This window comes from Labeo rohita, chromosome 17, assembly GCF_022985175.1.
Source record: "Labeo rohita strain BAU-BD-2019 chromosome 17, IGBB_LRoh.1.0, whole genome shotgun sequence".
Classification (NCBI taxonomy): domain Eukaryota; kingdom Metazoa; phylum Chordata; class Actinopteri; order Cypriniformes; family Cyprinidae; genus Labeo; species Labeo rohita.
This window is the reverse complement of record NC_066885.1, coordinates 11,137,395-11,160,438: the sequence shown is the minus strand read 5'-3', so window position 1 is coordinate 11,160,438 and position 23,044 is coordinate 11,137,395. Positions and strand designations below refer to the sequence as shown.

The window sequence follows — 23,044 nt, the reverse complement described above, 5'->3', positions numbered from 1 at the left end:
AAAAAAAAGAAAATGCACCTATTTGATTTCTCAGAGAGTCATTTATGAGCACAATGAGAGCAGACACAGAACATTCCATGCCTGTTTTATTAGTATTATTATTGTAAAAACATTTATAACATGCGTGGACATGCAAATGTGAGCGTGTCTTCTACCCTTGCAAATGTCTTGGATTTTTTTTTGTGCCCTTTTTTAATGAATTGAGGAAAAAAAGGTTGTGAGAAAATCAGACAGCAGACGGGGTTTTTTTTAGCGCTGCGATCATCGAGGTAAGAGTATGTTTGCCCTTCAATCACACGATGCCAGAAAAACAAAAATCAACATCAACAGTCATTTCATTCTCTCTTCTGACATGCTCACTAAAGCTAAAAGACATTCCTATAATTCAAGGTGAGCCCCTTATGCATATTCATAAGGGCCATTACCTTGAAGAGGAATGTCAAAACTCACCAGAAGGAGCATGCTTTGTTTTTCCAAGGATAAATGTGTACATGTTTGTGTTACCACGATGACACTCTTTCAAGGGATGTGTACACAAAACAAAAACCGCTTGTATATCGGTATATGCTCACTCTCTCTCTCCTTCTCTCTCACGCATGCACAAATGAGTTTTGCATCCGATGAATGTATCTGTCAACTATTCATCAATGATTTATCATTCTACCTGTAGTTCTTACTAGAACAATGGGCAGACGGCATACAGCAGCCTTCCCAGAATTCCTAGCACCTTGACCCCCAGATAAAGGAAAGACTGTGCATGAACAGACAATGTCCTGAAACACTTGCCACCACAATGTGCCTTTCAAAATCACCTGGGAGCTTTTGATTTTAGTTACATATTTGCAGCACACCAGTGTCCATCACAATTCAACCAATTTGACAAAGGAGGAGACATTAAAAAAAAAAAAAAAAAAAGAAGAAGAACATTTATTCAAGTGAGTAATTTTGTTTCATTGTCTGTGATATGTCAAAGCAGAAACACAAATACAGTAATAAACTCCAAATATTTAAAAAATATTCTATTAATTAAAGATATTACACCTCAAAGGCAACATGAAATCAAATTAATCATATTTAAAATCTTAATAAATGTTATTGGTCTTACTGCAAATTTATTTAAAAAATAACTGTATTTATAAAATAAATGATTAAAATATAATTTAAAAAATGTATTATTTCAAAAGTTGTTGCCAATAAGATTATTTTATTTTATTATATTTTTAAAAAGTCTCACATGCTCAACAAGAATGCATTTATTTGATCAAAAATCCAGTAAAAACAGTAATATTGTAAAATATAATAACTGGTTATATTTTATTCCTGTGTTGGAAAAGTTTAATTTTCAGTCTCTCACAATCTCTCAGAAATCATTCTAATATGCTGATTTGGTGTCCAAGAAACATTTCTTATTATTATCAATGTTATAAAAACAGTTGCTTATTAGTATTTTGTGGAAACTATTATAGTTTTATAGTTTTTTTTTTTTTTTTTTTTTTTAATGTTTGGCAGACAAAAAACTTAAGGACCCACTTTTTTTTTTAATGGGAGTACAGTACATATCTAAGAAAAAGAAATAAAACCGGTAACATTTCATTAGTCAACATTAGTTAACATGAACTAAAAATAAACAATACATCTACAGAATTTATTAATCTTACTTGATGTTAATTTCAGCATTTACTAATACATCATTAAAATCATAAGTTGTTTAAGATTAGTTAATACATGTGAACTAACATGAACAGTGAGCGACTTATTTTTTTAACTAACATTAACAAAGATTAATAAATAGTGTAATAAAAGTATTGTTCTTTGTTTGTTCATGTTAGTTAATACATTAATGATAACAAATGACACCTTATTGTAAAGTGTTACCAAAAAAGGTAATTTATACAACTTGAAATGTTAACATACGCTGTAAAAAATAAATAGTTGAGAAAACTTAAAAAATAAGGTTAAAAATAAAAAAACTTAATGCAGTAAGACTTTTAAATTGTCTCAACAATAGTCTTTTACTTTTACTTTTATTTTTTCTCAGTAAAGATAATTTGTTTAGCCCACATACATTTGTTCATGCATCGCTGATTGTCTTATTTTGCTAATAGAAAACGTCTTGTCACAGCAACTAAAACAACAATTACTGTCGTTGAGGTAATTTTTTTAGGTATCAACTTTTTATTTTTTATTTACAAATGACAAACCTGTGAATTCTTATAGAAACGTTAATGGATAACTTAGTCTAATATGTAGACGACATTGTCTTTGCCAGTCTTACAGGATTGAGATATTCAGCAAACAGATATATGTATGACTTTAAATTAAGTCAGCAAATGGCAAAACAATAGTTTTACAACAGTAGCTGCATAATTTATTCATGCTGCAATGCATAATGGGAACTCACAAAGCCTTAGTTTGTTCAGACAACTGTGTTTGACTAGTTGGGGCAACATATGGGGCAATTTTGTTGGTCTGACAAGGGTTTTTATGTCATTTCAAGAAAAAAAGCATTTTTTCCTCAGTTAAAAAAATATTTCTTCACTTAGAAACACATCAGATTATGTTACAAAGTGGCATTTAATGTCGGGGACAATTAAAGTAAAAAGTAGATTTGTTTAAAAACACCTGACGAGCTTCAGAGATCAACTCACAGGTTGCAGTCCAGCGTGGAGTCAGTCCACATGTGTGTAAAGCGTGCCCAGACTGAACCAGACCGCATTTTCATCCCCTGTACAACAGCTCAAGACTCTGTCTGGTCTCAACCCTTCCCCCATGCACCACATCCCCCATTCCTCTCTCAGACAGAATTACAAGCCATTACACACCTGTCTGGACACCGATGAACTTGAACAATAATCCCAGGTCACAGGCTGGGCCCACTTGAGAGCCAGGAACTGGCTTTTGAAGGAACTTCTAACATTCTTCCACAGCTTAAGGGCTGGTGTAGAGCACACAGAGCCAGACGCATTTACACCAGCACGTCTCGTTGTACTTCTTCCACACAAACACCACTTAAGACTATATGTAAGAACAAGATTATTTAGTTAGTTTAGTTTGTGGGATATTTCACATATCATCCTGTCAAATCAATTTGTAATATAATATTAAACCATATGTACTTGTGAATGGTGGTATTCAAAAAAAAAAAAAAAAAAAATAACAGATGATTTTCCTTCTAAAATATAAAGTCAACTGAGAAAACAATATAAAAGGAACTTCACATGCAGAGTCTTGACTGTAACAGAGAGCTCAGAATTTGAATGTACTTTAATGGTCTCCGTTGTGAGTTTTTACCTAAAATTAATTATTCCTGTATTCCTCATATTAATCCTGACATTTACACATCCAAAACTGTCAATATGCTCAGTCTGCTTGAATAAATGGCATGACACTCTTCAACAATTGGGGGCTTTAATTGGGGAGAGGTTAATTTTCTCTTTAAACCTTAAAATGAAACCTCTGCCACCAATGTAACCAGATAACATTTCACCCAGAATGTGACTTTCACATCCTCTCTAACTCCTAATTAAAAGTAAACTCCTCCTAGATTCTGGCATTGAAATGCACTCAATTCAGCACAGCTGCAGGAACAAAAAAAAAAAAACATCCACCAGTCTCCACACTCAGGTGGTAGCAACACTGTTTTTTTTTTGGTTTGTTTGTTTTGTTTTTTGTTTTAATTTGTTGCTTTGTTTTAAACCTGTATAATGTACCAAAAAAAAAAGCAGATAATACATTTAAGGTTGTCAATCAATTAAATTGAAATGGTTTTAATTAATTTATTTATTATTATTACAGATAAATAATTAAATTAATAGTAATTAATCGCATACCAGCATTTGTACAAGCCCCTAAAAAATTAAGCATTTTTTATTTTGAAGTCAAACTGTTATGCTGTGTGAAGTGTAATGAAAAACCTTTTGTTCTTAAATTTAAAAAAAAAAAAAAAAAAAAAAAAATCACAAAATAAATTCTAATAAATGTATGTTATTATGTCATTTATTTAATTTCTTATTATTTGTACTTTATTTTTCATTTGTTTTATTATATGTATTTTATGTGTAAATAAATAAAATGAATTACACACACATTATTAAAAAAGAATTAAATAATTACTTAAAATTCTCTCTCTCTCCTTCGGCTTTCTCCCTTTTATCAGGGGTCACCACAGCGGAGTGATCCGCACACAGCTGATTTGGCATGTTTTACACCGGATGCAAACAATTATTTTAAATTAACTACTATATATATATATATATATATATATATATATATATATATGCACTAAATATCATGTAATATAATATAATATAATATAATATACAGCTTTATCAAATAATATTATATTTAAATAAAATGTGTGTATTCCACAGAAATCACCTTCCTCAGTTTTCATCTTGACATGGAAACTGTTGCTTCGGACAACCATTGTATCATTGAGTTTTACGTTTCTAAAGTGACACACAGCTGTGCTTGCTTTGGACTTGCTGTCTAACATTCATCAGTTTGTCAACTTGATACCAGCTCACCTCTCTTACTTCTGAGGTCAGAGGTCACCACAGATCTGTCAGTGATTCATGTCATTTGCTTGTCATTCAACCAGCTGTCCAGACCACATTTTTTAGAGGGGCCATCTTTTAAGTCAAAACAGCCTCTTTTACCTAATTGAAAAAAAAATTATACTTATAATACTTTGCAGATCGATAAACCCACAAAGTGTTCTCAAACGTGAGAGCTCTTTTACAAAAGAGAAACAAGCTTTACTTGTGTGTAAGGATAGGCTTATCTACAAACTCAGGATGGAGTCAAAGGTTATGTTAACTTTGGGAATATCATGCAGGGCTGCCGTCCCCCTCGGGGAAGTAAACTTGACTCACCTCTGACCCCCACAATGCGGGTCAGCTCTGGAGATCACGGCCGAGCAGTCTGTCTGCTTATCGTCAACGGTTTAACACCCCCTCCGTCATCATCAATCAGACACCGCCGTTTTTCCCGGCCCCCTAATCAGCGCTGCCATCAATAACCACACCACTGATTTACCATTCAGCGAGCGCCACGTCCACCGCACACCTCACATTAATCATAGACATTATGCCAAAGTATTTGGACTGTCAGGGACGTCTTAAATTATTTGATAAAGCTGTAAAAATAAAGCTTGTATTATTTAGTGCGTAATTTTATCCAAAACCGTACGTTCTGTTTTAAAAAAGCAGCTTTAGACCGAGAGATTAGTTAATCCTCTATTAAATGAAAAGTGCAAGAAATAATGGCACGGCTATTCATATCTAAGGCTATTAAAAGCACACAATCCTATTCTATGACTGTTATTCTAGTTCTCTAAACCTTTCATAACAGAATATTCCTGCAGAAGATGGATTTTTTTTTCTCAAGATATAAAAACTAGTATGAGAAGTCCCTTTAGCAAGTGGACGGAAGCTGAGACCTATCCACAGCAGAGCATTTATCAGCCCCCTAAGTGGCTGTAACAAAAGCAATGCTCCCTGGGAGAGAACCTGACAGCAGTTTTCCCCCTTATCGATCGCCACGCTCGCTCTGAGTGCTCCAGTTTATGACAAAAGAGTTCACGACACCACAGTCAGAAAGTCAATACCGTGATAAATACTCTCCTTCTGTTGGTCCCTTGTCCGGCACTTTACCAGGCATTTGCCATGACAGTTATTACTGCTGCAGTAAATCTGTGGCCAGTAGAGAAGAAAGAGAGCACGAGACAGAGAGAGAAAGACAGAAGGGGGGGGGGTGGGGAGGATGGGAATTCCAACGCCAAATTTATGAACCCAGGATGCTGTTTACTTAATTTAAAGACTCACCACACAGGGTCAGTCAGTCAGTCAGATCTGAGGATTTGATGGGATGTTTACATCCACAGTTGAGTTGAAAGAAACAGTTCAATCAAGAATTGTATTTATAGTTTTATATATATATATATATATATATATATATATATATATATATATATATATATATATATAAATATTAAATAATATTAGTTGCAGGTATACCGCTGTTTTACTAACATCCACAAAATGTCCAAGGCAGTTCAACACAGGAGAACAGTACCTACTGTAGCACGAAAGATTACAACTAAAACTTTGGAGGGTTACAGATGTCAGAAATTAGTAGGAAGTGTAGAGGGCTCTTGCTTTGAATGGCCTGAGCACATCTGCGGCCAAAGGACATCAATAGTCTAGCCATAGCTTTGTGGCAAAGGATTTTCTATTGGGTTTAGATCAGGACACTGGCCATTTCAATCTTCTTAGCCTCAAGGAACTGCTTCACCTGTTTTGCAGCGTGACAGGGACACTGTCTTGCATGAAAATTGCAGGCTGATTGGGAGATGTTGCTGAAGGAGGTTCTAATAAACATTTGTATTTACTCTGCCATGTATCTGTATACATGTATGAGGCCCAACTCCTGCTGCAGAAAACATCTTCCTCCTCCACCTTTCACTGACTTCTTTACACACTTGGGCTTCAGTCGTTCTTCAGTAAATGTTTCCCATGACGCCCAAAAAAACCCAAAACGCCCAATTAAACTTGCTCTCATCACTAAAGTGAAATTTGGACCAGTTCTCCTCTCTCCAAACAACATGTTTCTTAGCAAAGGCAAAGGTGAGCTTAGTCTTTTGATCCTTTCTGCTGATGAGATGCTTGGTCTCTCAGACTTTCAGTCTGACTTCTCTTAAACATGCTGAGACAGATTCTTACCCTGTTCAGCACTGAACTGACAAGCAATTCCAGCTGCAGTGTTGAACCGATTCCCCATTGAGAGTCTCTGCGTTATTCTGACTTCTCGTGCATTTGTCTTACATGGACGACCAGCCTTTTTGGGGGACTTGAATGAATTATTGTCATTGTAAACTTGCAATATGCGAGAAATCACAGATTTGGAAAGACCAACTTCCCTTGCAATGGCTGAAAGGGTCATCCTTTTGGCCTTCATCTGGACAAGCTCCTGTCGCAGGCTTTCAGTCATATTAAAATGATCTACCATCTTGCAATCTCAGTGAAAATTTAAGGAATCCTGCCAGTTAAACAGGGTTTGGCATATAATTAAGGAAATTAGCATCAGGTGCCACATTAACACCAATAACCTGGAGGAATCTGTAAATGTTCTTTAATTTTGATCAGAGTTCTTGTTCAAATATCTCAGTTAAGTTTATATGCTGTGCTTCAGAATACAATTAATTTATGAAGTATGCTTAAAAACTGCCCTTCTACTCCTGTTAGAATAACTTCAAATGGGACTAAGCAGTGACATTTAGGAATTTATAGGCCGTTCTCTAATTTTGATCTCCACTGTTTAAATATATGATTACTACTTTATAAAGAAGTCCACATAAATGGTGCACTTTAGTCTCCTAAATATATACACTACCGTTCAAAAGTTTGGGGTCAGTAAGACTTGTAATAGTCTTTAAAGTAGTCTCTTATGCTCATCAAGGCTGCATTTATTTGATGAAAAAAATAAAAAAAAAAAAAAAAAAAACAGTAATATTGCAAAATGTTTTTACAATATAAAATAATGTTTTTTATTTTAACATACTTTAAAATAGAATTTATTCCTGTGATGAAAAGCTGAATTTTTATCAGCTGTTACTCCAGTCTTAAGCGTCACATGATCCTTCAGAAATCATTCTAATATCCGGATTTATTATTAGAATGATCAATGTTGGATAATATCAACAGTTGTGCTGCCAAATATTTTTTGGAACCTGTAATTTTTTTTTTTCAGGATTCTTTCATAAATAACAAGTTTAAAAAGTACAGTGTTTATTCAAAATATAAATATTTTATAACAATGTAAATTATTTATTATTAACTTTTAATAAACTTTTAATTATTAACTTAATACATCCTTGGCGAATAAAAGTATTAATTTCTTAAAAAAAAAAAAAAAAAAAAAAAAAATAAAGAAACAATAAAAATGTACTGACCCCAAACTTTTGAACGGTAGTGTATATATATATATATATATATATATATATATATATATATATATATAGTAGTGGTTGATTCAGCAGATAAGAACAACTGAACGATTTATTCACACTTTGGACGGATTCATTTACTGTGGTTCAACTCACTGACTCAATCAATGACCTGGTCACATATAAATACAGTTGTCAACAAATGAAGTGGATCAAAAAAGTTAAATCAAAGTTCTTAAAAGACAAGCACAGGTATTGGTTTGGTTTTAGGACAAATTTATTTAAATGGTTTTGGTCCACTTCAAATGTTGACTACTATATATATACATTAGGAATGAGATAAAAGCAGATAGATTATTTTGGAGTGAATGATTGCTTTAAGGAACACATCTTTCTCCCTGTGGGTTTTCCGCATAGACAGTTTATCCCAGCAATAGTAGTTCCACTCTTGCAAAGTAACAAGTGTTAGCTTGTATTTTAAATTGAAATTATTTAATGAAAATCTTTATTGCATTTACGCTTAAAAGATTTTCTTTCATAGAAATGTGACATTTCAGCCTGTTTGCCGTTTAAGGGAATTAATGTAACACTACACACATGTTTATGGTATTAATATTCTCAGGGACACTTGTTTTATTTGAATATTTTATTTTTATTTAGTACATTTTCAGAGAGACAGCTAAGCCCTAATCCCAAATAAATCCGGTTAATGTTAAAATGGCCATGTCCCTCTGCTTGGAATAACATTAATCAATACGGAAGATTACGCAGATGGAAATTAAGTTATGTAAAATGCCCCATTCCTGTACCAGATTAATATATCCTTGCATATTTATACATCTGATATTGTGAAGAAAATCACATTACACTGTGTAACCTCAAAAACCCGCTAAGTGTCTTGCAAGAGAAACATATCGCATGGAGATTACTACTTTACAGAGCACATCGCAAGACACTGCTCCTATAACGTTCAGCTAAAACCTTCCTGGAGCTATAGAGAGATCATGGAAACAAGGGCTGTCCAGAAATGACAGGTCTGAGATCAAATCCATCCCTGAGGAGCGAACTATCACACTGGATTTACTCCAGCAGGGTGGTGTGTAAATACCTGGAACAGGTTCCTGTCGTGAACACAGACCTTCCAAATATGAACAGCAGTCAAAACAGAGCCATGCTGTTAAAGGGAGGGAGCGTATACCGAGGAATGAACATTTGCTGACTCATTTCTGTAATTTAACAACTAGGTCGAACTAAACAGCATGTGTCTCTCACCAGGGAGTATATTTATTCCTAAACAGGCTTTAAAGCAATAGTTCAACCAAAAATATAAATTCTGACATCATTTACGCACATTCACTTCGTTCCAAACTCGTATGCCTTTCTTCCTTTTGTAAAATGTGGATTTTGGTTACAAGACTGTTCTGTCAAGCTACAAAATAACAACAACAACAAAAAAAAAATACTATAAATGCATCATTAAAGTGATCCATAAAGCGATCCATATGACCTGTGCAAAATATTGACACACAATATCTTTATGACAGGAAGAAACCAAATTTGTATAACTTTTAGATGCAAATTTTTGCTAAAGCTCTGAAATAAACTATAAAAAGTCAGGGAATGCAAAAGTAGCACTTTGAGGCCATTTGATACCTTTGTTGGCAAGCGCTGAGGGTTCTTATTTGTCATTGACATCAACTGTGCCACATTAGAGAGCTAAGGGAAAGCGAATGTATATGTAAGAGAAATATGTTATGTACAAAATATTTTTATTTATATATAATATAAATTATATTAAAATATAAGAAATACATATACTTGCAAATATTTCTTAAATATATACATGAATGTGTTTGTATTTATACATGCATAATAATTACACACAGTACACAAACATGTATTAGGCCAACTCAAACTTTTGTATGCGATTAATCGCCATTAAACGTTTGATAGCCCTATTACTTTTTACAAAAAGACAGATGCTAAGCCTTGCCTAAATTTAGTTAGGTTTATGCTCAAAACAAAACAAAAACAAACTTGAAAAAATGCATTTTTTTTAAGCATAAGCCTTGTTAGACTTTAATTTTGTTCCACAGAACAAAGAGTCAGAGTCGCACGGCTCTGAAACAACTTCAGGGCGAGTAAACAATGACAATTTTTATTGTTAGTTGAGCATAAAACTGAAAAAACACCACCATCTTTGATTGTCAGTGTAAGTTAGACTGGCTTAATGTGGGGTTAGTTTAAGGCCACCTTTGCCTCCATAACAATACAGAGTTAATTTGAATATGTTCACCACTGATTAAAATTTCAGACCCCTAGACCTTGTGTTCCCTACTATAATATTGTCAGCCGAGACAATGCTTATTTGCTCACCTAAATTTCACAGAAACTCTGAGAGAGGGTTTCCTGCTGCTCATAAAAACGTTCAAAGATTCAAGTGTAGTGGTTGAGTATTCAGTAAAACTTCACTAATTTGTCTCATACCAACAGAATGCACACTGATTAATTGAACGTGTTACATACGATGGCTTCTCACATTTAAAATCCTTAAAACATCCTGAGGAGCTTCAGAAAATCTCAAAATCAGCCCTATGCAGCTGTCACATATTAATTCATGGGATGGGCTATGGCACCAATATGTAAGTGAATCTACTTTGAAGTATTTTTTAACTAAACAAGTGTTTTCCATCTTAAGGACAGATAAATGTACTTAGATCAAAAGAAACCAAGTCTAAAACCCTAAGTTGGCGGTTAAGCAGTAGTAACAGGAAATATCCCGTTACCGTTCTGCATGTTGTGCAAACAAGTTGGCACTATCTCATCGAACCAACAGGATTCATATCCTCGCTAAACTGCGTAGGGCAGCCGAGGGCAGAGTAAATCGCGGAGACCCGCACGCTGCCGTCCCCACTGCGATACGTATTAAACTGTTGAGTGATAATGACCAGAGAGAGGGTGAAGAGGTGGATCAGGAGGTACAGCGAGATTAGGCCCTGTGCGGTTGCGCTGTGCCAGAGTGTAGTCATGCGTCACACTGAGGCTGTTGTTCTGCTTAGTCCCTGGAGTGAACAGGACACTCATGGCTCCCTCTGATAACTTGTCTCACCATGCAGATGAGCCAAGACTACCTCAGCCCACCAGATTTCCACACTCTCGCACACACACACTCAGACACAAACTTCTGCTGTAGATGCGTTGATTTATACCTAGTCAAACACACACACGCTGTTTGCATGCAAAAAAGAGCCACAGACTGCACTACTCACTACTTCCTACACCATCCTCCATCCTAAATAGCTTGGTGCAACTTATTCAAGGCACTTAGACAAGAAAAGGCTGTTTTATTAATATGTGAAGTCACTACTTAGGGGCGGATACATTTAAAGTTAAATGGGAGAGGTTATATTAAAGAGGTAGTCCGAGTCAAGACCAAGAAAAAAAAAAAAAGTCAAATTTAAAGGGATAGTTCACCCAAAAATGAAAATTCTGTCATTAATTACTCACCCACAAATTAAGATATTTTTGATGGAATCTGAGAGCTTTCTGACCCTGCTTGGACATTTATCAACGTCCTTACTACCTTTCTGGCCCTTAATTTGTGTTCTGAAGTTGAACAAAGATTTTACTGGTTCGGAACGACATGAGGGTGAGTAATTTAAGACAGAATTTTCAGTTTTGGGTGAACTATCCCTTTAACTCAAGACAGAGACTAAAAGAGAATTCAAGACTCAATCCACATGCTCCCAAGTAGAGTAGTTCACTTCCAGAACAAAAATGTACAGATGATGTACTTACCCCCTTGTCATCCAAGATGTTCATGTCTTTCTTTCTTAAGTCATAAAGAAATTATGTTTTTTAAAAAACATTTTAGGATTTCTCTCCATATAATGGACTTCAATGGTGCCCCCGAGTTTGAACTACCAAAATGAAGTTTAAATGCAGCTTGTCTAGCTCTGCGTGAACTCAGTGTATTCCAGTTTAAGACAGTTACGGTAGGAAAAACTCCCAGAAGTTGGAGGAGAAAATGAGATGGGAGTTTTGACATACCCTAACTGTCAAGAACCGGAATACAGAGTTTACTGAAAGCTAGACAAGACCAGTGTATGAGGTTAAACTGTAAACTGTAATTTCTTTTAGAAAATGATAGAAACTGATCGTTTCGCTAGATAAGATCGTCTCACTTCCTCGGCTGGGACCGTTCAGAGGTCTTTGAAGCTGCATTTAAACTCCATTTTGGAAGTTCAAACTCGGGGGCACCATAGAAGTCAATTATATGGATAGAAATCCTGAAACGTCTTCCTCAAAAGAAGGAAAGAAAGACATCAACATCTTGGATGACAAGGGGGTGAGTACATTATGTGTAAATTTTTGTTCTGGAAATGAACTACTCCTTTAATAAAAAGACCAAGACCAAGACCAAGATGAAAATATGGTCTTGGAACCAGACACTTCCGAATCAAGATCAAAAAATATCTTGATTCGGAAGCACGAGGACTCGGTCTTGACCTAATTCAAACCTCTTGTGGTCTCTTGACTCTGACTTGTCTCAACTACAACACACAGATATTTTGTTTACTTCCTACTACGTCTCAAGCAAGACTCCTTGTAAGATTAAATAGTACAAACTTTGCTAACTTTAGCAAATCCAACTAATAGTGTTCCGAGTTGTAGCCCAACTTTGATAAAAACTTGACTCCCTGACTTCTGTAAACTGCTTAAAAGCTAGCAAATCAGACTGGTACTGGCTTTTTTGTGCAATATGCATCAAAACAGTCTAGAAACAATGGTAAAGGGTATTTACACTTGGACGTGTTTATGGTAATGAAAAAAAAAGATTAGCAACTGCAAAACTCAAACACTTGTCATATGGGGCATAAAGAGTGGCAACAGAAAATGTAACTTCCAAGCTTTAGGAAACACATTCATATTGACCACATACACAGTGCACCTAAATTCGGTTGTCAGTTCACCTTTTACTCCTTAATCGCATTCTGTACACACATAATTCACTAAAATACAGGAGTGACAACCGAAATTCGGCAACTGCATTAACTCCCAAGAAATACAGGTAGTGACAATTGCATTTACAGAAATACTCCACAGTACATACCCAAACACCCAAATGCTTTGTTTTATAACACCAAAAAATAATATATCTCATATCCGCAACAGACCACTTTATCAGCTCCATAAAATGCCTTGCTTTATGAGCTAAGACCAAACAACATGCCTAAAAGTGCTTGTAAATATGAAGACATGGCAACACTGCAAGACAGCGCTCTCTAAAGCAGCCTCCCAAGCATAAACAAAACACAGCACGTCTATCAGCGGTAGTTTATTTAAAATCGACAGACAAAAAGAGTCTTCAGCCAAAAAATGGTAGATACCAAATGGCTAAATTCTTATTCACTCACGCAAGATGCCAAAATGTTGCTATGGTTACAAATGCGGGAGTGACTGCTGTTGAGTACACACATGGAATGAAATTCATGGGACTTATTCCCACATTTAAGAGCAGTTTTCACTTCTGAAACTTGCAGAGTGTGCGAGGCCATTATCATTGCAAAGATGCATTTATGTGGCCAAGTGCATAGTTGATCAGATAGCAATCTGATCCCTTAGATTGGAACTGGTTGCAGCTACTGTGCCCTTTTGAAACAGTATTGGCTTTGGAAGCCTTTCATGGAGGAACATTCTCTATCTTGTCTTCTCCGTTTGAATGTATTCATCCTCTTAGAGATTATATGACCCTGTGTCACTAATATAATCTTAAATAAAGTCTCAGCGACATTAACATTAAATTCTGCCTGTCATCCTCAGGTCCCAATCATGGTTTAGATCTCATTCCTGCAGGCGTTGACCAAGCTCAGCGGTCAGACACATTGTGTTCTAAGCCTAAACTTAAACATTCTCTTTTTTTAGAAAACCAGATTGCCTCTTTAGCTATGTCTCACATTATTTCTCCAAAGCCCCCCCATTTAAAAAAAAATGTTACCTGAAGTGTGGAAGATCAGCTTATCCCGCAAGCTGAGGAACTCTCCTCTAATCCTCACCGTCGCTTTTATTCCACCGCAGAGCCGGGGAGTGCCAATCCCAGCAGAGCAGACCTATTCATGTTCCCCTGCCCTCTCCGTTCACACATGCCCTCCGCTGGCATACCACAATCCCCTGGACAAAGAGAGCAGGAAATCTCTATTGTATTACAGAGCATCTAGGGTTAGTTCCTAAGAGAAGTCTTAAGGAAAAGAAATGGTTTGATAAGAGCAAGGTAGTCATCATCAATCAGTCTTATGAAGAGTCCTGCACAAAAGGTGATAAAGCAGGGTTATCAGAACTTTAGCAGTAAATCCGGCAATATTTACCCTTTATCACAGCACTTTGGTGGGTTTTAATATTCTTAACAACTGTCCTGCCCATTGTGAAACGTTTAAATTTGAGACGTCTGATCAGACTTGACAATTACACTTAAGCATTTGCTTGACGATTTTATCTGAAGCAACTTAAGGTGCGTTCAAGGTATAAACCTTTGTTCTGTGGGAATCAAACCCGTGAACTTGGTGTTGCTACATTGCAAAAAATTATGTTATTACTAGTCTTAACAGTTTTCCAGTTAAATTATCTTTTAAAAAAACATCTATTACTCACCCACATGTCGTTCCAAACCCGTAAGGGCTTTGTTCATCTTCGAAGCACAAATTAAGATATTTATGATGAAATCTGAGTGCTTTCTGACCCTGCACAGACAGCAACGGTAAACTGACTTTGAAGACTGACAGGGAAGAGAAGAAATTGTTGAATAAGTCATTAGTTTTCTTTACACACAAAAAGTATTCTCATAGCATGTTACTTTAAAAAAGTAATTAGTTATAAACTGATCATTATATAAGTAACTAATTACCAGGGAAAGTTACTTTTTAAAAAAATGTTCAAATATGTCAAATCAGTTGGATGCCCCCAATGTTAAATATGTTAAATGAATAAAACATTGTACACTCATTTACACTATTTTAATGTTGCTGTGGGACAAAGTGAGAGACACATTCCAGGTGCTAAATATCACGTTATTGGGGTCGCTTCAACCTGCGGACATGAAAAACATCCTGTGGCGACACTGTTAACCCTCTGGGGTTGAAGTGCATTCACCAGTGCGTTCTGTCTCTTTTTTTTCTCGATGACCGCGAAAAGAAATAAAAATACTGTCATTTTTGATCGAACAGATAAGAAGGTAAATGGTCTACTTTTATTTAATAACAACAAAACAATGTGCTTTTGCAAAATAAAGAAAATTTACAGGGTGCGCTCTTTGCCGTCTCGGTCTCAGTCACCACTCTTCATAGACGCGTAAATAAAACAACCTGAATCTCTAAATACCTGCCTCACAGACATGAGAATTATATGTATAGAAAGCTTCACATGTCTTTTAAATGACTTTTAAATGAAGTCACATCAAAAACAAATGAATAGTATAGATGCAAAAGCCTCTAAGTACGTCTGACTTTTTTTTTTTTAATTAGCATTTCTTTCTGGATACTATGTATAGGTTTCTATGTAAGTACTGGTACTTCTGAATGGGTTGAGACTGGGATTTAGTGCATTTTAAGTGAAAGTACTTGATGAACATATACTACATGTGGAGAGCATTCATTCAGCATCGTTATCCCATTTTTGACCAAGATGGTTTTTAGAGGCTTTTGCATTGGAACTCTTCAAATATTCTCTGATAAAGCACTCTGTATGATACCGACGCGAGTTCCAGTTTTTCCCGTATAAACGTCTATCTCTAATGTAATCATTCCCACAATCAGCTCTGCTTTTCAAATTTTAAACATCCACGTGAGACGCAGGGGCATGTAGGTTAACGCCCACATCACCTCCGTAAATAATGTGAACATTCATCAAGTTTATCTCAGCTACTTATCGTTTCTGGAAGAAGACACTCTGAGAGGAATAAGCCAGAATTTACCTTAGAAGAAGAACGCAACATGATGCGATGCACAGCTTTGCAGGCCCTATGACTGAGAGAGAGCCTACTCGGATGACGCCATTATTCTCATCACTGGTAGCTTCGTAACATTACGGTTAAACCACTGATGTCTCATGGACTATTTTTTTTAACATTGTCCTTACTACCTTTCTGGGCCTTGAACATGGTAGTACTGTTGCTGTCCGTGCAGCGTCAGAAAGCTCTTGGATTTCATCAAAAATATCTTAATTTGTGTTCCAGAGATGAACAAAGATCCTACAGGTTTGGAACGACATGATGGTGAGTAATTAATGACAGAATTTTCATTTTTGGGTAAACTATCCCTTTAAGACTTTTGACTTTTTGTCAATTTTGTCTTACTGTATTGGCACTTTTTGTAAAAAAAAAAAAAAAAAAAATTAAATAAAAAAATAAATAAATCCAAATCTGCCAGTACAGTAAAACAAGACATACTCATATTAAATGCATTTCCACACGACACAAGTCTTAGTGTTGCTTCTCAAATAAATGTATCTTGTTTTAAGGATATTTAGACATTTTAACTGAAAAACAAGAAAGTTTTTTTTTTTTTTTTCAGTGTACCACAACGCACTACCAGTTACTACAGAAGCTATATAAAACAATAAACGATTGACTTTATGATTGTCCACATCACCCACAACGACTCTCTAATGACCCAGTGTTTTGGTGTATGAAGAGAAATGAAGGGTTTTCATATTTAATTATGGGGGATCTAGCAAATAACCATGTCCTCATTATTTTGGCCAGGAATGACTTATTAGCATTCTTGGTTGAACATCATTCCATCAGCAGTCAGCAGTATAAAGTCAGATTACTCTGTGGAACCCTTTCTCTTTAATTACAGTGTGGACAGCGTTTTTTCAAAGGTGAAACTATTCCCCTGCTAGGTGTGGCTTCTGTTTATGAGGAGACTGAGCTCTCTTTTTTGTGGCTTTCATGTGGCAATTAAATCTGTCTCCTAACACTGGGTGGCGGGAGGTGCTAAGACAAGCAAACGTCTGAACGAAAAAAAAAAAAAGCGCTTTTGGCTGAAGGCTTTAACAAACATAATTAATTACTCCAGACAGGTATGTATTGAAAACATTCTGATCCAAGCCTGTGAGCCATTTAGATCAGTGGATATATTCAAATAAGCTACAGCACAGGAAATTAAGCCAAATGTTTTTTTTTAGAAGTTTTTGAATGTAGGAGGACAGAAAACTGTTTTCATGTTTTGTCTGAGGATGTTTAAACCACATTTACATGTCTGATGAATATGGTTTAGACATCTTAAAAAAAAAAAAAAAACTCCAAGTTCAGCAGGGTTAAGCTCTATCAGCATTTGTGGCATAACATTGATTACCACAGAAAATAATTTTGATTTGTCCCTCAGTGTTTTTGTTTAAAAAGCAAAACTGTGGTTACAGTAATGCATTTAGAAATAAAGTAAATAGAGCCAATGTTCCAGAGGTTTTAAAAGCATGAAAGTGAATTAAAACAATTATTTGAGCTGTAAAGCTGACTCAACTGTCTCTTTGGGTAAATAAACTTATGTGATTCCTGCGAGGTTTCTCTGTTTAAAAAGTTTACAGATTACGTCAAATTCCTTGCACATTTATTACAAAATTGAAATGGTCACACTGAAGTTGAAAGGTTTTTGCATTTTTTTTTTATTTTTTATTTTTTTACCACAAATGCTGTTGATTTGTTTAGGCTAAGCCAGCGGTGTGTGTACATGTATATATTTGAAGCTACGTTTCTTACTCAAATTACCCGCACACAGAGATTTCACCCCTCTAGCACATTAGCAATTCAATTGTTCGTCTCAGAGGGTGGGGGGAGAAAAAAAAATCCCGGAGTCTTCTGACACTTCCCAAATCAATCACGTTGTTTCTACCCTCTCGACAAAGATAAGGTGCAAAGAGAGCAAAAATTCCACACCATTAGGTCACTGTAAGAGAAAGTGTCTAGACGTTTATTTGTGTCTCGTGTCTCTCAGTCTGTCTTTGAAGGCGCGGGGTGGCCCCTCTGTCAGGTGTGTCCTGACGGGAGGAGGCGTGGGGCGTGGGGTGGGGGGTCTGGATCAAGGTGTGGTGCTTGCGCTTTGATGTGGGGCCTGTCATGCTCCGTTGCCTCCTGATGCTTCTTGGCTGCCGTGGTGTCTACAGCCGCAGACCAGGTAAACCTTGGGCCTCTTTCCACACACACACACTCATAGCGCTGTCCTTTTTTGTGCGCTGTGACACAGGAGGTGCTGAGCTATTGAAGGGGTTACAATGCACGTCTTGTTGCCCAGCCTCCCACATTTCTCCATTCTGTGGTTACTGAGAAGACAGCTATGCAGTAATTTCAGAGGTATTATGCCCCAGGCAATAGGCCCCTGTAAACTTAAAGGGAAAAAGGTGTCTCAGGTAAGAATCAGGTTGAAGGCTGCGTGATTTCCATTATGACATATTATTCTTCGGAACTTTCTCTCTTAAATCGAAACGCGGCTACTCCACTTGAGGCGTGTCAACATGTCCGCGTTTCAGACGCAGGTTAATTTCTTGCCGGTCTTTATTCTATTATGATAACCCAGATGGCAGCTGGAGAACTTAATTCCTCTTATATTTACCAAGTATGAGCAAAGCTGTTATGAAAACCAATGCGCTCTTAAGTTGGGGTGTCCGTTTGCACCACATTGCTCAGAAACATCATGCATGAGAGATTGCGGTGTGGATGTGCAGCATATGCTGTGGGCGGCCTGGAATGTGCATGACTGGTGAACACACACACACACTCTTGCAGTAACTTCAAATGCTGAACATGAGAATATGACAGAAAAAAGTTTTTATATCATAGTAAGATCACTCACTCATTTTGATTTATTTTAACATTATTTCATCTACAGACATTACTCTTTAGATAAAATAAGTTTATAAAAAAAAAGTTTATTAACAACTAGAATTAAAAATCATATTGCACTTCTTAGTATCTTTAATACTTCTTGAGTTATAAGCATGCAAACTTTGGAAAAAGAATATTTATGGCACTCAGACAGGTATGTTCAAAGCAGTTGTCTTGACAGAAGGAAACAAGATATATCTGTAGTTACAAAAATATTTGTTCTTCAGACATTCCCCTTTAAAAGAAAATAGTATCATATTTTTGCAAACTGACCCACGTTTGGTTTTTGTCCATTAAAAATGAGTACATTTTAATGATTTACATCTGGAGCCATATTAAAATTCCAATATCTCTGGAACCAAACCATATAGGGCCTTAAAAATACAGATGCCAAATGGAAAGTTTGTTAAGACCCAATATCTAAAAAAGCATTAAGATATATCTAATACTTCTTAAGTTACAGGCATGGAAACTTTGGAGAAAAAACGTGAAAAATGCTGTTTCCCCATTTTTGAATGGTTACCATTGGCACATAATGCAACAAAGATTGCTAAAGTCAACAGACACATACACAGAAAAGTATGACAAAAATACCCATCTCAACAATCATTCTGGCAAACACAGTCGGTTATGCCTAAAATGAATAAAAAAAGAGCTAAGAAAGAAATTGGATTTGTATCATTAAATTGGATCTGTTCATCAGGTCTTAAAGGAGAAGGTCACTTCTAGAATAAAAATTTATAGATAATTTATTCAATAATAATAATTGTCTAGCTCTGTGTGTATTCTGTGTATTCCAGTTCATGATAGTTAGGGTAGGTTGAAAAACTCCCATCTCATTTTCTTCTACAACTTCATAATCATCCTACATCACTATTTTACCTTTTTTTGCAAAAAGGCGTTTGATCTTCTTTGCACATTCACTTTGCACAAACACAGGGTCAGTACTTTGACATACCCTAACTGACTTGAACCGGAATACACAAAGTTCACGCAGAGCGAGCAATTGAGGTTAAAAAGTACATAAATTGTCAATTGTTTTTTTTTAAATATAACCGATCGTTTCGCTAGATAAGACCCTTCTTCCTCGGCTGAGATCATTTAGAGTCCTTTGAAGCTGCATTTAAACTGCATTTTGGAAGTTCAAACTCAGGGGCACCATAGAAGTCAATCATATGGAGAGAAATCCTGAAATGTTTTCCTCAAAAAACAATTTTGACTGTAAACAATAAACAATTATGACTGAAGAAAGACAGACATAAACATCTTGAATGGCAAGGGGTGAGTAAATTACCTGAAAATTTTTGCTCTGGAAGTGAACTTCTCCTTTAAGAGACAGCAGCCTATAAATATCTTCTGCTGTCATTAATACTAATCAAACAACACAGCTTTACCAAAGATCAATCTATATTTAATTTATACAGTGAACACTATTTCTATACCTGAATACTACTGTTAGACCTAAATTTTAGTAACTTTGCTCTGTTGTATTTATCTATACTTATATTTATTGTATTTGTTCTTATTTTTTACTGGCTGTTCATTTGTGTTTATTCATGTGGTATCGAAGAAGTACTTAGCTTATTGGAAAGCAAAGTTACATTGTATTTTTTCGATCCAATCCGTGACTCAAAAATTGTAATATGATCCGAGCTGTGTGATCCATTAAACCACTAATAACAATTTTTCACACAATTTCTCACAGAGTGCTCAGAATTTCTCCTTCTGAAACAACATGAGGGTGAATAAATATGGCAAAGATATGGATTTTTTTTTTTTGCTGTAGAAACAAACAACATGCCAATACGCCAGCTTTCATTGAGATATATTTGATGGTTGCACCTGATGCGCCCGCGCCCACTCCTGACTCCTGCACTCCAGTCAGAGAGGCAGTGACAGAGATGCTGTCTGTACATTCAGTTCAAAACGGCTCTAATACAGAGAAAACCCGACTGATTTCATCAGAGATTTAAGAGAATCACATCCACATGTCAGAAAAAAACCTTATGGTTCCTTTATGGGAGATATGTTTAACATGCAGTTTTGCATGTTTGCATGTTTGCATGCATTCATATTCTGATTTCATCTGCCTGTATATAGTTTGCATCATCAGTGAGGTCGGTTTATTATGAGTTTGGTCTTTTAATGGCTATTGTGTGAGCCCACTGAGCCGCATGAAGATTTTTAATTTTTTTTTTTACAGAAAAAGCATGAAACCTTGCGCATTCATTCACATTCTACATCTGCTTAACTGTAGTCTACATAGTTCACATCACCAATAAAGTGTATTCTGAGATTTGAGGTCTTATATCACTGCATTAGTTCACTGAGGCACTTCCTGCGTTGTTGGGGAATCCCAGAGTGTGATGTATGAGGGAAACCCCAGTATTTACAGCAAAGCATCACAAGCCATGATACAAAGTTAAGGAAACTAAGTATTCAAAAGCAATATATGTCTTCATCAGATGTAATGTTAGTTGTGTACGTCAGTGTCGGATAAAACAACAGTATAATCTCCTTTGTGTTAGAGAAAGCTGCTTACATGTTTTCTACGGGGAAACGAGTAGCAGCAATGTTGAATTAAACGTAAACACAGCTTTTTAGCATATTGATACTGGCCCTGTTAATCATAACTTCTACTTAGCGCTTGCTCCATTTCTGCAAATACGTTTTTGTGAACGAATGAATTGCGTTACTACTGGTCGACTTGGCCTTTATCAACAGCTGCTTGCGCCACCTGCTGGTGAGCTATTCCTGCAGCTTCCGGATGTGAAATGCCGAATTTTCTGCCGAATTTGGAAGCGAATTTGTAAAGTGAAAGTACTGTGAAACATACTGTGCCCTTTGGCATTAACACTGTATCAGTGATCATTTCCCATGAAGTAACTAACTTCAGATTTTTCGCATGTAACCTTTACATCTGCATACAGAAACTTCAAAATGACACAAACCTACTACATGAACCCACCTTAAGTGCCATATGCACAGTCATTTCACAGTTTGGGGCTCATGTGCATGGGACTGAACTCACACCTTTTTGAAATCCACAAGCCACAAACATACACTTATCACACACACTCCCATGCACAGTTTAACTGCTTATAACGTCACTTTTTGGTTAACAATAGTGAAACATTTCTAGAAAGCCCTCATCTGAGATCTGGACCTGCATTAGCTAACAACATCCTCAATGACTAAAGCGCCCTTTTGAAAAGTCAAGTGTATTTTAACTACAACGCCTGAGCCCTGGTGAGTAAACGCTTCTACTGAAAGTGATTCACCTGGTGCCAGATTTCCAATTAAAAGTTCTCCTTCCCCAGGTTCTTCGCATTTGGCTCAACACAACTCTCTCATTACTCATACTTGTATGTTTATTGCAAATACAGCACATCGAATCAACCTGTGGTTAAAGGCTTGTTTTAACCTGTGATTAAAATGATTGTGAAAGCACATACTTACCAGGCCACATATGCAATTGAGAGTGCGGCCTCTGCATTTGCAAACCAGGTCTTTATGCATTAGGCTTATATAAGTGTATAATTAATTCACACATCTGCATTTACTACAAGCACAGTGCCAAATGAAATGATTGTGGTAATAGGACTGAACCTGCAACCTTTGTATAAATGAACATTAAGGTGTGAAAGTGATACCATTATGTTGTACAGTAAAGATTTTGTTTTTCAAAAAATACCAAGGCTAGATGTCACGCTTTTTATTTTGGTGAATAAAATGTAGGTTAATTTTTAAAAATCAGTTTCAGTTTGAATCTTGGCCCAAAAAATAAAATTTAATTAAAATAAAATAAAATAAAATAAAATAAAATAATAAAATAAAATTTGTAAACTTGCTTCAACCTAGTATTAATGAAAAATTTTGAAACCACAAGATATACAGTAGTGGAGTGGCAACTAGTCCTGGTCTGCTGTTTGGGTAAGTAAGGTGTGTGTTAAAGTATTCCCGTCGTGCGGTGAGCATTAAAGGTTTTTAAGCTATGTGGAGCAGTTATTAAAACATCCCCAGCGTGTGATATACGAGTGTGTGTATTTTTTAGTTTTTTTCAGAAGCATGTGTTACAGAACTTTGTGTGTGCGAGAAACACGTTTTATAGTATTTTTACAGTGCATTTGAGGCAAATGGTTAAAGCGTTCTCGGAATATGATGTGTGTGTAAAAGCGTTCAGAGAGTGTGGAGCGTGTATTAAAATACTGTATGTGATGTGGGTG

General features: G+C 36.0%; 1 long non-coding RNA gene across 1 annotated transcript in view; it reads right to left on the bottom strand.

The window, feature by feature from the left end:
* LOC127179786 (uncharacterized) overlaps positions 1–23,044 on the bottom strand; it is a 105,635-nt gene that overhangs the window by 39,062 nt on the left and 43,529 nt on the right. The window contains exon 5 of the long non-coding RNA XR_007829553.1: positions 13,944–14,116. This is a non-coding gene — a long non-coding RNA (uncharacterized LOC127179786). The remainder of the gene's footprint in view (positions 1–13,943; positions 14,117–23,044) is intronic.